The sequence below is a fragment of the Oreochromis niloticus genome, linkage group LG11, assembly GCF_001858045.2.
Source record: "Oreochromis niloticus isolate F11D_XX linkage group LG11, O_niloticus_UMD_NMBU, whole genome shotgun sequence".
Lineage (NCBI taxonomy): Eukaryota > Metazoa > Chordata > Actinopteri > Cichliformes > Cichlidae > Oreochromis > Oreochromis niloticus.
The window spans coordinates 5,824,414-5,840,505 of NC_031976.2; the positions used below are offsets into that span (position 1 = coordinate 5,824,414).

A 16,092-nucleotide genomic window follows, 5' to 3' on the forward strand; every position below is an offset into this window, starting at 1 on the left:
CACTCATGCTTGAGGTCACTTGGAGTCAGTGGAACCTCTTATGGCTTCCGCTAATCTAAAATCTAAAAGGGGAGGTGGGGTGTCACTGAATTTCGATTTCAGTTTACAGATATTTTATCAGTGGAAGCAATCACAGTTAGCTGTTTTGGACAGAAAAGCCATGTGAACTCTTTGTGTGTATCTAAATTGAAAGTTTAGATACGCACAGGTGAGAATTAAATGGGAAAGTGGATAACACTCTGTGCACGCTGCAGTGCAATCAGTCTATTTACAGCGTTAGCTATTTTACATCAACCCTTTTGTGTTTGTCCAAAGTTGGAAAAAAAATTCTGCTTGACTCACTGGAAGTTCTGGGTGAATAGAAATCAAAATCAAAATGCCAAAATATCTTCTGCTGCTTTGAGCTTCCTTCTTGAATTTGATCGAGTCTGACATTTGATTGGAGAGCTGCATCTGTCTGTTCCCTTCTCCCCAGCAGACAGTCATCTGTATGCAAACCCAGCGGCTCTATTTCTGTAAGATTGTTGCAGTTGTGGGAGTGTGTGTTTGTATGCTGGGTCTTTACATATGTATTCATTGTGTGCGTGCTGGCTCTAAGTAATAGTGAGCAGGGGACCAGTGAGTGACTCATAGGGGAGGTGGTGATGTTGCTTTTTCTTGCTTCTGGCTCCCAACCTGCTGTGTTCTGATAAGAGAGAGACTGAGACAGTGGGCTCTGCTTAATCCTTTCTCTGCATCCAGCCTGCCATCTGCCATAAAAAACAATGGGATGGGACAGACTGGTCATCAGTCTTGTCTTCAGCCTTCTGAATCATTTAGGAAAGAGTGGGTCGTAATGCTGTTGAGTAACTCTTGAGACACTTTGCAGATTGTATAACAAACCTTTCTTTCACTGAAAATTTCGTGTTTCTTCACAGCCCACCTCTTTAGCTATAAATAGAATTAAATAAATCCATTCTGTAAGTAACAATCTTCTCACCCCTCTGGACTGTGATGAAATATAGACACATTTGACTCATACACAATTAATATGATTAATGAATATGAAGAGAGAAGACAGAGTCATTTTTCTGCTTCAGCTCAAATTAGAGGGGGTGTCTGTCGTGTGAGCACAAATTGAGAGCTAGTTACACTGCAGGGAAGCCCCATAGCTTAAGGGTCTGCCTCCCATTCAACTTCTGGAAACTCTAAGAGCCACAAGTGCTCTAGTTAGGCTTTAGTCACATGGGGCAGGAGGCTGATTGGCAACCTCCAGTCACTACGGAAAAATACATATTCTCCGACCAGTTAGCGAACAGTTGCTGGCTGTCACTGTTGTAACTGCTTTGGTTGCTTGCAGGTTGCTAACCAAGTGGAAACTTGAAAAAGTGCAGTGTAAACCAAAAACAAAGACAGTTCACCTTCAAAGTAAAAGTCGCAGATTCTAAAAGATGTTGGTTTCAGTGGTATTGCACAACTTTTAGTTTGAAGCCCAGCGGTCTCAGTTTCTAGTTTCCATCAAACAGTTTCGCAACTGCTTAGCAAATGGTTGGCTAGTGTTTGCAGACAAGTCAATGTCTTCCATGCAGACCACAGGGAACTGCGCCAATCTGCTACTGACCAAAGCAGCTGTGAAGGGTTTAGCACAGTTAGGGCTGCCACGATTAGTCGGCTAGTCACGATTACGTCGACTATCAAAATCGTCGACGACTAATTTAATAGTCGACACGTCGTTTGAAGCTTTGTAAGATCGCAAAAGACGCAGGAATAAGTAGTAGGATTTAAGAGTGTAATAACGGACTGAATCAGAAGATGGCAGCACTGCATGCACAAGGATGCCAGCTGCCGTTAAACCCCGAAGAAGAAGAAACTGTCCCAGAATTCATAGCGCGACCCATCGCGGCAGTTTCCAACAATAGCGGCAGCTAGTTAGTTTTAATGTTACTCTTATTATTCTTTCTGGGTCACAAAAAAAAACGTTTAACATATTTTCAGGCAGGAATGTAGCTGTGTAAACCTCAAATATCTGCTTAGTTTATCAAGACATCACATATTTTCAAAAGCGCTTCGACGTTTTCGGAGATGTCTGTTACCCACCAGCTCGATAGCTAGCTGGGGTTGAAGGCTCACTAGAGCCAGTGAGAACACCGGACTCCCGGCAAATCATTTTCAAACCCCCCGCCGTCTTTCGCTACTCAGGTTAAACATGATTTATAAGTCACTTAGATAACTTAAAAATGTTATTGTTTGGCTTTTTTCAGTATTTTATTTGTTCCTGAGTAAATCGGTTTGGCTGAGATGAAAGTTATAGTTTTTACACAGCTGAATAAACGTCAAGCAGACAACTGATTATGAGAAGTGTGAGATGCTCGAGAATATACTCCGGTGTCCTGTAATATTTTAGATAGCAAGGAGCAGACGGCTGAGTTTATTAAACTTCACCGAAACAATCTGCAAATTTCATTTAAATTCAATAAACTATCATCTTGTCTTTATTTTTAGTTAGCACATACCTTAAACACTTAAAGCTGTAAGATAATGATAGTTATATAAGAGCAGATGCATGCTGGTGCAATAAGCTGTACGTTGTATGTCCAGTGGATGCATGATCTGATTAGTCGACTAATCGCAAAAATAATCGGTGACTAGTCGACTATCAAAATAATCGTTTGTGGCAGCCCTAAGCACAGTATACCTCTTTGCAATCAGTTTCACCTAGAAAACACAAGCAACCTCCTGCAATCACATTTTTTCCTACCAGGGGTTCACTGACCAGTCTCTAGGCCTGCATGACTGTCACCTTAGATAATACGGTACTATGAGATATGATGGGGCCTCTTTATTCAGGACTTCATATGTAAGAAAAAGGATTTAAGTTCAGTTCAGGATTTAACAGGAAGCCGATGACGAGAAATTCATATCATCTCTCTTTCTAGCCCCTGTTAGTACTCTCACTGTTGTCTATTGGATCAGATGAATGAATGACATGCAGTTTAAGCTGTGGAACATTTCAGTTCTCATTTGGTTGGTTGCTGTATATTCATAGTTTCTACAGAATGGAAAGAAAAGAGAATTATAATCTTACTCTGTCTGTGATTATTGATACAGTATTTCCATGATACCACTTGATTAGCCTAAATTAGTTAATACTTTTGTGTATTTGTAGTAGTTCATTACTTAGTGACATCTGACATTAATAAAATTAGACAAATTAATTGTAACATTTTTCTTTCTACGCTTTCTGATACATTTCTAGCCACTCTGACAACAATTTGTTGAAACGTCTATTGCTCCTAATGTCTCATTCTTGGAAATTACAAATAAAAGGGTGCCATGTTGTTCTTACCACCCGATCCTCATATTAATGTTAATGTTACCGTTTAGCTGAATTGTGCCCAAACGCAGGCTCACACAGCAGCTAGCATGGCTTTAACCACTTTCATTTGTTGCCTAGTGACACTGCTCTATTCCCAGTTTGCCTTTTTCCTGTGTGTTATCATCTGTATGTACTCACTTGTTCACTGTGTTCTACTGTCTGACTGTCAGTGTCCACGTGTAGGGTCTGTTCCCAGTCCGATACCTGTCATCATATAAACAACGTCTGCAAAAGAAATGTACTAACAGTCTTAATGCAATGAATCATTTCAATGTTGCAGCTAATCAATCTCAAAGACACGAATTTATGTTTTTATCTCTTTTAAGTTCTTTTTAACTTTGTGCACAAATCATTTTCTCCTTCAACTGATGTTTTATATTAAATGAATATGCATTACCATATGTGTTTTGTTGCACTACGCAGACCTCTGAGTTGCTGTTGTCATGTGCTTTGGCAAACAGTGTGATATGTTGGATTAGCCTGTTCAGCGAGGCGCATCAGTCTGCCCTCCCCTTGTGTTGCAGTTGCATAACACACAAGGCAGAGATTTGCTTTTGATTAGTGGTTCTACTCAGTGCAGTGAGATTTGTGAATTGAACGTATGGCAATAATGGAAAGCTATAAGAACAGCTTTGTGTATATACTGTATATGCCAGACTCCCTGACTCCAACTGCTATAGGATGAAGGAGGATTTGCAGTCAAGTGACCTCCTTGCCGGTTTCTTTTCGTTTTTTTAGAGGCCATTTTTCCCAATAGGATTTTCTGCATGACTGCACATTTATATGGTTGGTGGTGGGCATGTGGATGTCTTCTGTCTCCTCTTAGGACAGTGCATTGTTACATTCATAACCATATGGTGTGTGGGAGATTATTTCACTTGCTGCTCTGCCAGCCAGGTTTCTGCTGATTCCAATACGTGTGTGTTGCAGTTGGAACTTGCACAGAAATGCGAGACTTGCAATTGTGCAATGCCACATTATCTGTAATCCCAATTAGCAGTATCTGACATGCAGTGACAGAAATGCTTCATGCTGTTCCAAGCAGTTCTTGATAAGGGTGGAGCAACAGTTCATGAGAAATCACCATTTATTTACCCCATGCTAGAATTTCACCAGAAATCCTAAAAGAAAACAATAATATTTTCCTTATTTCATGTCGTACATATTTGAGATCATAGTATTGAATGTTCATCTTAAACAAGGGCAAAGTTCATATCAGGATATGTGAAAGTAATTCTTATGAAGGAAAATCTTTTCATTTTTTTTCTCCTCCAAGTTCTGTTTGACAGGGTTTGCACCCTGTGCACAATGCCAGTCCATATATAATATATGGTTAGTAGATAATGTTCTTAACTGCCAGCTAGATTGCAGTGTCCTGGAACCTTCTTGCTAAACTCTCTCTAATGCTTTTATTAATATTACTGGTATATGTTAAGTATAAAAATAGGCCATTTTGCAGCCATAGGTCTCTGTCTTTATGCTATTGAATTGCTGTTTATTTTTGTCGAACCACTCACATTGCGTGCATCGCAAGCTTTAATCGCAATTACTCACTGTAAAGATCAGTGCAGAAATAGTACCACAGTCAGAATAAAATTTACTGTTTTATTGTCCTTTGTTATAAACTTTGTTTTAAAATGATTTCACACCAAATCAAATGTTCCAGACACCAAGTGCCCTGACAGATTTTTCTGCAATAATCAATGTTCTCTCTGTTATTGGTAGCACAGAAATAGATCTGTAATATAGTGAGTAATCAAACACTAATGCCCCAGTACAACTCAAAACCTTGTTGACAGTCATGGGCCTTCCTCAGCTGACCTGCTGATTATCCATTTTATAAGCTGTTGTTATGTAATACCTCCAGCCCAGCTGCTGATATTAACATCACCTAAACTTCAACCCACCCATAAGAATGCATTCATGCATTGCTTGTTTTGGTTGATTTGCCAATTCAGGAAATTTCATTGTTTCTAACCTTAGTTTTTTTAATGCCTTCAGCTGATTTTAGAAACACATTGTAAACAGTAATGGAGTTATTTAGAAATGTGTTTGAAACACTGACACAGTGTGCAGGGACTGTTTCCGTTTCCAGAGGAAGAACTTCTGAAGGGTTTGCCTTGGAAAGAGTTGTTGTTTTCTCTTCCGCCCAGGCTGTTGCTTCCTGAGTCTTCAGGAGGAAGGAATTCTCTCTAGTGCCTGTTATCCACACACAACATACACACCACACGCACACACACACACACAAATACCCAGAAACTGGTTGCGAGTGTAGAAGTGCTGCTTTGAAAGCAGCCGCACCAGGTGGTCTGCAGTATCTGTTTTCTGGAATTTTATACATAAAGTGTTTCCACAGCGCTATATACAGTACAATAGATACACTATATAGCCAAAAGTTCCTCACACACTTGAGTGACATGACATTCTTAATCCATAGGGTTTAACATGATTTCGGCCCACCCTTTGCAGCTATAACAGCTTCAACTACTCCGGAAAGGCTTTCCACAAGGTTTAGGAGTGTGCTTATGGGACTATTTGACCGTTCTTCCTTGTCCAACATTGGTCGGGTCAGACACCAATGTTGGACAAGAGGCCTGGCTCGGAGTCTCTACCCTTATTCATCCCAAAGGTGTTCTACCAGGTTGAGGTCAGGACTCTGTGTGGGCCTGTCAAGTTCTTCCACACCAGACTTGCTCATCCATCTCTCATCCATGTCTTTATGGGGCTTGCTTTGTGCAATAGTGCATAGTCATGTTAGAACAGGAAGGGGCCATCTCCACACTGTTCCCACAAAGTTGAGCGCATTAATGTGTTCAGAATGTCTTGGTATGCTTAATGCATACCAAGACATTAAGAGTTCCTTTCACTGGAACTAAGGGGTCTGACTCCTTAAATACAACACCACACCATAATCCCCCCTCCACCAAGCTTGTCACAGTGCAGTCAAACAAGTACCATTCTCCTGGCAACCGCCAAACCCAGACTCATCCATTGGATAGCCAGATGGAGAAATGTGACGCATCACTCCAAAGAACACAGCTAGAGTCCAGTGGCAGTGTGCTTTACATTAAATTTTTCGCATTGCTCTTGGTAATCTAAGGCTTGGATGAAGCTGCTCGTACAAGGAAACCCATTCCATGAAGCTCTCTACACACTGTTCTTGATTTTTTTAGTTATTGACTCTGCAGAGAGTCAGCAACCTCTGTGCGCTATGGGTGTCAGCATCCGCAGACCCTGCTCTGTGATTTTACGTGGCCTACCACTTTGTGGCTGAGTTGTCGTCGTCCCCAGCTTTGTTATAATAGCACTAACAGTTGACTGTGGAATATTTAGTAACAAGGAAATTTAACAAATGGCATACTGTCACAGTACCAGGCTGGAATTCACTGAGCTCCTAAGAGAAAACCATTCTTTCACAAATTATTATAGAACTCAGTCAGCGAAGTTGGGGAAAGGTATCCTGGGTCCCACATACTTTGCTTGATGTCGTCAAATGTCTTTGAGTTTCTGTGGTTTTTTGTCACCACATCTCTCCAAATTGTCCTGAGCTTGGACGCAGGTTCTTGTTAATAATTTAGTGCACAATATTATTTTTAGGTAATTATTTTAAACTTTAAAAGGTGCCAACATTGTGAATACGGACAACAGGTCCAGACTCATATGATGCCTATAACACACACACACAATCCAGTTATTTAGATGGGCTATATTCGCTATAGAGACCCAAGCCATGTGTTATGCTAGTTGGATTTGAAATCCAGATCTTTGGGGATTGATTAGCTTTAGTGCAAGCTTCAAGTGGCCACTCCATTATATGGTACTGTCTGCATTTTTTCATCCTGGATGATACAATTTTACTGCAGCATGTTTATTTATCTCCTGCATTAAAAAATACTTCACAGCAGTCATCATCATCCGTCAGCGGTTATAATAAATACCATTTTCTCCCACCTCCTTTGCTAAATCGTATTCTGAAAGACTTTGCATTCACCTTAAGGCATCACCAGCCAGCCCACTAATCCCAGGACTCAGACTTTAGTCTAATACGTCTCTCAATCACTTTACCAACCTGACAGTCTCTCTAAATTCTCTCTCCGAATGACTTTTCCTTGCACTCTGTAGCTTCTCTTCACCCTGTTTTTCTTTCTTTCGTCTCTTTCTCTGTGCCTCTGACTCATTCATACATAACCTTATTCACAGTAGTTCAAGCCGGGGGTGCTTTTCTCTTGGCTGACCTCACCCCCACCCTCCACGCTTCCCCAGCCTGTTCTGGGCCCCAATGCACTCCATTCAACTGGCCAGCAGATGCTATTCAAATGATGTTATCATGCCATAGCTGTTCATACTCACAGACTGGATGAGTGTAGGGAGGGAGGGAGGGGGGACAAGGAGGTTCTTTGGCCATTTTTTTGTCCTGCTGTCTCGTACTGGGCTCTGGCCCAGTTACACTTAATACAATGCAAACAACATTTTGGAAATGGTAGTGTAATGACCCTTCAACAGATGAGTATGTAATGCTAATGCTACAATTGCTAGTACAAAAAGAAAAACATACTTGCACCTACAGTGCTGCAAAAAGTATTTGCCCCCTTCATGATAACTTTTTTTGTACATTTGACACCTCAAACAATTTTAATATTAGTGAAAGAGAACTTGAGTAAATACAAAATGCAGTTTTTAGAAAGAAAGTTCATGTCAAAGTATATCAATAGGATGTTCTTGTCTTTCTTTATATCGTGGAATGATTTGTGATCTGTGAAATCTGTTAGCCTGCTTCACTTTGTCAGAAAGGTCCTTTTTAGGTAATTTCTTGATTCTAGCTGTATATTTCTATTTTTCAACTACAGTAAATTCAAAACAATCCAAATATATATTGTACACGGCTTTATTTCACCCCCTCAGACCATTCATTTTCTGAAACAAGCTGTTTTAGCTCCCTTTGCCATCCCTTTAATTTAACACCTCTGATTGGCTGCCTCCTATAAGCAGAAGTTTTGAACAGCCGTGTGCCTTGGATGGGGGGACTAGTTTCAGCAGTCAGAAGATACACCTCCTGTTGGCCATTAGAAAGAAAGCAGGTTTAAGGCACTTCCACCCTGGAAGTTTGGCAGACCCAAAGTAACATCCATCTCCTGTATAAAGTCTGTGTTTTTTTGCTGGGACCAGAACCGTCCTAGAGCCTTTGTCTTCCATATTCGCACTCATAAATTACTGAACTGTACAGATGTTTACACATGGATTTTGTTATGTCTGCACAGAGCCATTTCCCTGCTCTTATGTCTGGCTAACAAGCTGCTGACTAAAACGTTCAAAATTAACCCCTCATGTGTGAGTGGCATCAGTTTTCTCCTACAAGTCTCCACCTTAAATCCACTTCAGTATCAGTGTGTTATTTCCTGTAGAAGGAAATTTGTGGCACATTTCAACCAAACACTGCTACCTGAAAGAATCAGGCTGATGTGCCTCATTAACTCTAGTGCATGTAGTGTCTCCAATGAAACACGGAGCTTTTGTGTATCTACAGCTTAACGTCATTATAATATAATGACATTAAAACAGAGACACAACTGAAACTCAGCTGTTGTTGTCCCTTCTTCCCTAAAGTAATGAAACCTGGTTTATGTGGATATATTAGTAATTTATTCTCTTTCACACACTTATTTTATTAGTCATGTCTTGAATAGATCACTGGGGTCCTGCAGAAATTGAGTATTGTTAGACGTTTGAGCATAAACAACAGAAATCAACGGTTAACTCTGGAAGCCAACATGTATGGAAGGTTTAAAACTTGAGCTTTACAGGCGGGCACTGTAAGGGCGGGTGAAGTGGTGATTCTTTTTTGCAACACATTTTTTGAATAAGATTTGGAGAAACAGAAACTTTTTTATTCCACTTCTCCTTTTCTCTCTTACCTCTTCCTTCGCTCCAACTCCTCATCATGAGTCTGTGTTTTAACACTAAGAATCTGTGTCTGTGTGTGCGTGCGTGCGTGCGTTTGTGTGTGTGTGTGTGTGTGTGCGTGCGTTTGTGTGTCAGATGACCTATTGAAATCATTGTGGTGCAGTATTCCTGTTACCAAGGCAACACCGGCTTCTCCTTCTCGCACTCTCTCTCCCTATGTCTTTTTCTCTGTCTCTTTATTTCTCCCTCTGTGACTCTCTGTCTGCCCTCCCCTTTTCATTTCCCCTCCACACCACAGCAAGGTCATGTGACTGCTGACGTCAGGCCTGGGAGGCAGGCAAGCAGTCTGAGAAGCAATTAGTTTGTGGGCTTTGAATAAACCTTCTCAGACTAGGAGAGTCTGGGAGTCAGTCACCGTCAGCTCTGCTTCACTCTCTCAGTCACTCTTCTCCTCCTACCCCCTCTCGACTGTTCTCCCCCCCTCCCCTCTCTCGTTCTTGCTTCATATTTGTTTTCTCTGGTGCTTTCTTTTATTCTCGCCTGTTGCTTCTCCTCCTCCTCCTCCTCCTCCTCCTCCTCTGCTGCTGCTGCTGCTGCTAGTGCCACAAAGTTAGTCTAGAGAGAAAGTGCTGGGTGATGGACTGCTGAACAGCTTGTACATCGCTACAAAGTGAGGTAAGCTTCCTGTGTTTTCTCTTTTGTGTGTGTGTATTGTGTGCTTTATCAGCCAGCGGTTGCTTCTGGAACAGCGTGCAGTGAAGTTAAAGCTGGATCAAGGATGGCTTTCGTTTCGTGTACTTAAAACATGTACTCGTGCAAAAGGGAAGTGGCAAATGACACTGTGTGTGTGTGTCAAGAGTGCTTTTTTTGGTCGCCGTTCAGTCTAAACTTCGGAATGTATTAAGTGCAGAAATGCCGGGTGATGTTCGAGGGTTTCGAGGGAGATCCCCACTCAGGGTCGGCTCTCGAAGACTAGTTGCTTTCTTTTGCAGCAAATGCAGGCGGATCTGTTTTCGAAGCCCTTGCAGGAAGTGAGTGCACAGATAGAAGGAAGGAGAGTGTGAACATTACATGGGGCCGTGTGTGGAGCTCCACATGGCTTTTTCTTCAAAGCTTTGCTAATGTTAGAGGCAGTAGTGTGGGCTGGAGCTTCGTACTCTGTCTGCCAGAGAGTCAGAGGCGGGGAAGTGGTGGGGGGCAGAGCAGCTGCCACCTGCCCCCCTCAGAGGGGATGGGAAAGCCTCAGAGAAATGCACTACAAAAATGGTTGTTTTTTAAAAACAAATCAATAATGGAAAGATGGAAGAGCTTTTTTTTCTAGAGGAGTTTATTTCTTTCTTCTTTTTTTTGCTGACTTTTCTTGACAAGCTTGAGAACACCCCTCCCCTTTTTACCACCAGACACCCCCCACCTCCCTGCATGCCTCTCACAAAAGCTTGCCAGCTAGTATTTAGCCCAAATAGGGTGGAAAGAAAGGGAAATGCGGATAACAAGTGGTTTGGATCCACTCCTCAGTCCTCCTCCCTCCCTCTGTCTCTCTCGCCGCTTCTCTTAAACTGCAAGACTTTATCTCTTCCTCTCATCCTTTCCTCAGCAGTGCCTCCCTCCTCCCAAATGAATGAAGTGGAGATCGGCCAAAAACATGTAACAGGTTTCTGTCACTGTATCTAAAGTGTCATCTAATGAAATGTCCGTCTCTGTACAGAATATTAGGGCACAAATTAGCACTCGCCTAATTATGTGTACTGCGTTTAAAGTGTGGCCTTTGTAGAATACCATAAATGGTCCATTTAAAAAGAAGATTTTGTTATCTGTGAATGTTATTAGATAAGATGGTTTAGGGAAATAAACAGTACAGATGTAAGTCACTCCTTTTTATGCCCCCTTTCAGCTGGAGATTATTCCTGGACTGACCTCAAAAGCATTGGAATTGAATGAATTTTGCCACGTAATAATTTGTGCAAGCTACAGTTGGAGGCATACGTTGCTCTACTTTAAGTACAGCATCCATGTTAAGCAGTCCCAAATGTCCTGTAAGCCTGAGGGTCTCACCTTGTTGCAAAATGGGCCGCATGAGTCAAGTGACAGAAAGAAATGATATCTGTCTTCATATCTGTTCAACAAGCTGGGAGTGTTGGCAGTATGAAAGCATGTTTGCAGAGAGGAGACACATATTAAAATACAGAGAAAGCTAGCAGTATATGACTGAAAAATCAAATTCAAGCCCAGATCGCAGTTTTATTCATTGTTCCGTGTGAGTGGCTGCGTGAAAACAGTGATTAACTGCATCTGATAGCAAAACTGTAAAACGGTTTTCTGTCTGTTTCTAAATCAGAAAGGGCCAAATGTCCCCAAAACTGAGGCAGGAATGCTCGTTTTCTACCAATGTACATAAAATATGTCATCCAATGATAAATACTCATCTACTTTAAGGAACCCAGGCATACTAAATGCAATTTTTTTTACTTTAAATCTAAACAATACTTTAGCAGACAGCGCAATATTAGAGAATTGCATAATCATAATCATTAGTTGAAGCTGTTTATTTCTGAGGCTGCTGATGTGCTTCATCTGCTCTGCAGCTACAGAGCTCTGTGCACACATCAGCTGCATCACCTGTGTAAAAGTGCGAGTTTGCAAGCGTACACAGTGTGTACGCAAGCGTGTGTGTGTGTGTGTGTGTGTGTGTGTGTGTGTGTGTGGTTGCAGGTGTGTGACAGGAGTAGAGTTTGGCAGTTGGTTGTGCGCACATCACTGGCTCTGTTTCTGTTCAGCGCACATGAATGAGAATGTTATCGCTGGACCCAGGTGAGCGTAAATGTAGCCTCTCCAAGCTCGCGTGTATTTATGTGTTCGGTCTCAGCTGATTTAATGTGCTTATATCATGGAAAAAGTCGACCCTTCTCCCATCTCGTGTTCTAGCAACCAAGCCCACACTCACACAGAGACGTTTGAGCGATGTGTTTATGCCCACATCCGCCGAAAAACCTGGAGAAGTTTAATTCTGCTACACACATGCTCAGCTGAACTGTACAAGCCAGGCTTCTATAACATCCTGTTTTGTACTTAAGGGAGTCTCATCTAGCACTGGTGGAAACTAACTTGAAGGCAGTTTATGTAACTGTTGATTTATGGCCAGAGGCAGGGAGAAAGAGAAAAAAGTAATTTAAGTGAGAAATATACAGAGATAAGAGAACAGACAGACACTTAGGAAGGCAGTTGGATGTTTTTCCTGTCTGGATTGCTCTTACTTTGTTGAACCTAGGAGTCCATATTCAAAACCAGGAGACTGTATCAAGGAGTGAGTTTTTTTGCTTAAGACCTCAAATACTAATTCAGTGCTCACTTTAGGTTTGAATATAAAAAAGATTCTTAGATGGTATAAAAAGTTATTAAAAGTCTTGAGTTTGAATCCACCGTCTGTCTGGGGCCTTCCTATCTCGAGCTTGAATGTTGTCTCCGTGCCTCTCAAGGTCCCTACACATATATGTTGGGACAGAATTGGCTATAAATGTGAATGGTGGTCTCTCTCTCTCTGTTACAATAGTATATATATTGTTATAACAACAGATGTTCATCAAACATATCAATTTCCTAAATTTTCAGAAACATTTCCAGCCTGATCATTTCTGAACAAATTACAAATTTCAATATAAAAGAATATAAAAAATATACATGTATATAAAAGTTTAGTATAAAATTTCTCAACGCTTGATTTTGCTTGAAAGTTAGATAGTACAATCTGCACTAGCATATTTGAGGGACAGTAGAAAGAACAATTTCAATTTTTAACACAGATATATGTCCTATATATGAGATATAATCTATAGTGTGAAACTCATGCAAGTCTATTATAATATTCCAATAGAATGACATCATCATCTAACAATTTCTATTTGACTTTTATAGGACGATTGGCTGTCTGATAGCAACATATCCAAAATTTATGATATTGTATCATAAATGATATCATATTTTTTGCTGCTTCAGAATGTATAGTCTAATAATTGTGACAGAAAATCTATTCTGTAATGTGTGTCTCATGCACTAGGCTAACTTATGTATGAACCACTAATCCAGTATAGTCTTGACTATGGAAGCACAAAAATTGATGCTATCAAAATGACCCCAACTTCATCACAAAAAGATTTTTATGAGGAAAATAACAGTGGAAAACTAAAATTTGACAGGTTTCTTATTTGAAGAATTCAAAATTGTATTGTCACCCTGTAATTTCTTCAGGGAAATCAGAGACAGGCAGGCTGGAAGCATTTGGTGAGCTGACATGGGATGACCCATGGTAAAAATGTCCATTAATGAGGTCAGTGTGTGTACACGTAATCCCTGTGAGGCAAAAGCTCAGGCTTTAGACTGCTCTAAACACTTGGTTATGTAAGAAAGTTATCTGCACTTTTTCTTGCTTTACTAGAGAAAAATCTCAAAACAACAGTGGCTACATTTTCTTTTTTTTGAGCCCATCAGCAGCTAACCAGCATCATATTTATTTGTTCACGCCAATTCTCAGAGGACTCGTTAGTCAGCAGAGCACTGATGAAGCTGGATTTTCAGCTAGGCTAAAGCTAAAAGGAAAGGTTTTTTAATTTATAAAAGGCAGTGCTGAGGAGTCAGAATATAAGAATATAAGCTGTATGTGAGATTAAATGGCTTGTCACATGTTGCTTATAGCAAAGCTGCAAGTGCTGCAAGCTGAATTTGTACATGTAAAAGCAGCTGTGAGTGATGACACAGGGAGATATGTAACCTTTGGTATTTCCTGACAGCACAGGTTCTTCACATCATCCGGCCTTTCAGTGCCTTTGTGTCATGGAACGATAGCGAAGCATATACAGACAATTGTTGTTTGAAAGACCTTATCCACCATATTCAGGCAAAAAGTGTAACATCTACTAAACCTCCGCACCTGCAGGTGGAGGAGATGGTGCCTATGAGTAGCATATTCTGATTGCTGAGGTGAAGCCAGAGGACAGCCCGTTAGAAGAACGTTGGCTTAATCTTCTGGTTTGAGTAATGGTAGCTTTGAAGAGACAAAAGTTAAAATGCTGAGGATTGCTCAGAGTAAGATAATTAGGGATTTTAAAAAAAGGTTTATTTTGATCACTTTATCATGAAAAGCCATTATAGGCCAAGAATAAAAGTAGAACATAGTGTGATGGGTCTGCTGTAAAGGCACGCTATGCCGGTTTCATTGGAAAGTTAGCAAAACTGCCTGGTTGTCGTGTGCAAACAGGAAAACATGCCACAAAATCAATAAAGGGCTGCTCATGCAAACACGCAGCGCCACTGACGGTTTGTTTAATGGAGTAAAAACAAAGTGTTATGCTATAATTTCTACTTTTGCGTAGCACGTGGCTTTAATTTGAAGTGGAAACACTTTGAAAGTATGGGCCCACTCATATAAACACAGCAAAAGTGCTACTCACATCAGTGCTAACATCTTAAAGATATGCATATTAATATAGATATTCACAGTTGCACTTTTAGTCAGACAGAATTTATTTGTTTCTGTGTGTGTGTGTGTGTGTGTGTGTGTGTGTGTGTAGTGTCCCAGTGTTACTGATGGAGCTGGTGCTGAGAAACACATTTGACTTGAGTGTGGAAATGTCAGTCGCTTTGATTACTGCACTTAGGCAGCTGTGACATTTTTCACTACTTTACGTGCACTCAACGCAAAGGTCAAAACAAAAAGGACCGGGCCACTTAAGAGACAATTACACTCCTCTGCCGAGGCGTTGTGGTTTCAGTTTGAAGTTCGCTCTGGGTGAAGCGTTCCTGCTCATTGACTGTTAATGCGCCATCGAGCTAGATGGATGCGTCGCACATTCATTACGTACAGCAGTGTTTTGTTGTCATCACAAGCGATGAAGTAAAACATTGCTTTCTTTAACCTGCACTGTTACACTGTCACTGCCAACAAACACTGCTGTCTCTATCTATGCTGCCGCTGGTACATGCACTTAGAAGGTGCACGTCTGTGGTTGCTGGAAACTCTGGTTAGTGTCGTTGCAAAGACAGGCCGAATTTAGTCTTTACTTGACAAACATGTCAAGAACACGTTTCCTTTCATGTCATTGTTAATTCAATTCAACTCAGTTTTATTTATGTAGCACTGAATCACAAACTGAGTCTCCTCAAAGCGCATTATATTATAAGGTGAAGACCCTGCAATAATGTACTGTTACACTGGATTATGTATGACTTTTGTGATCAGATGGGATACATTATTACATACCTGGGTGTCTGAGAATAGAGGCTTCTAGCACTGTGATCTGGGTATTTTCAAAGACTGTCAGAATTATGACGTTTATGACAGATTTACTAACCGGGGTAAAATAGCGCTTTAATGGAATCCCCAAATAGCGCTCGCAGGTGTGGTTAGTTTTATGGGTGATTTGCAAAAGCTGCCCTGTTTTCTGAACACTCACTGATGCACTCACAGTTCATTTCAATATCAAATGCAAAAAATACATTTTTCTGCACAGAAAAATCAATTTGTGCGCGTGATTTAAATATTCTTTGCTATGAAGACTATTTATGAAGCAGGTTAAGTCGCCAAAATCTCAGATTTCCCACCACTTAGAGTCTGTGATTGCGCTCTCTGTAAATAGTGCAACACGTTAGTATATTTGACCACAGCTCTATTCATGGACGTAATTACTTCACTGTGGCTTTGAGAGTTGCTCTGGAGTGACCGTCTTCAATTTTGATTTTTTAAAATTTTTTAACTGAAAAAGCAAAAAGACTTTGGTTATAATGTGTTAACATATACTTTTAGGCTTTATTTGAGCGGCAGTTTATATGTGTGGGACTAAAGAGAA

The 16,092-nt window shown here is 40.7% G+C and overlaps 1 protein-coding gene across 3 annotated transcripts in view; it reads left to right on the forward strand.

Moving 5' to 3' along the window:
- The window catches only part of ncalda (neurocalcin delta a), a 66,134-nt gene that overhangs the window by 21,431 nt on the left and 28,611 nt on the right, over positions 1–16,092 (forward strand). Inside the window, exon 1 of one of the 3 annotated variants that reach the window (XM_003452092.5) lies at positions 9,604–9,931. The exons of the other annotated variants lie outside the window; for them this stretch is intronic. The gene's annotated coding sequence lies outside the window, so the exon portion shown is untranslated. Of the gene's footprint in view, positions 1–9,603; positions 9,932–16,092 lie in introns of those variants that run through there. 3 annotated transcript variants of the gene reach the window in all.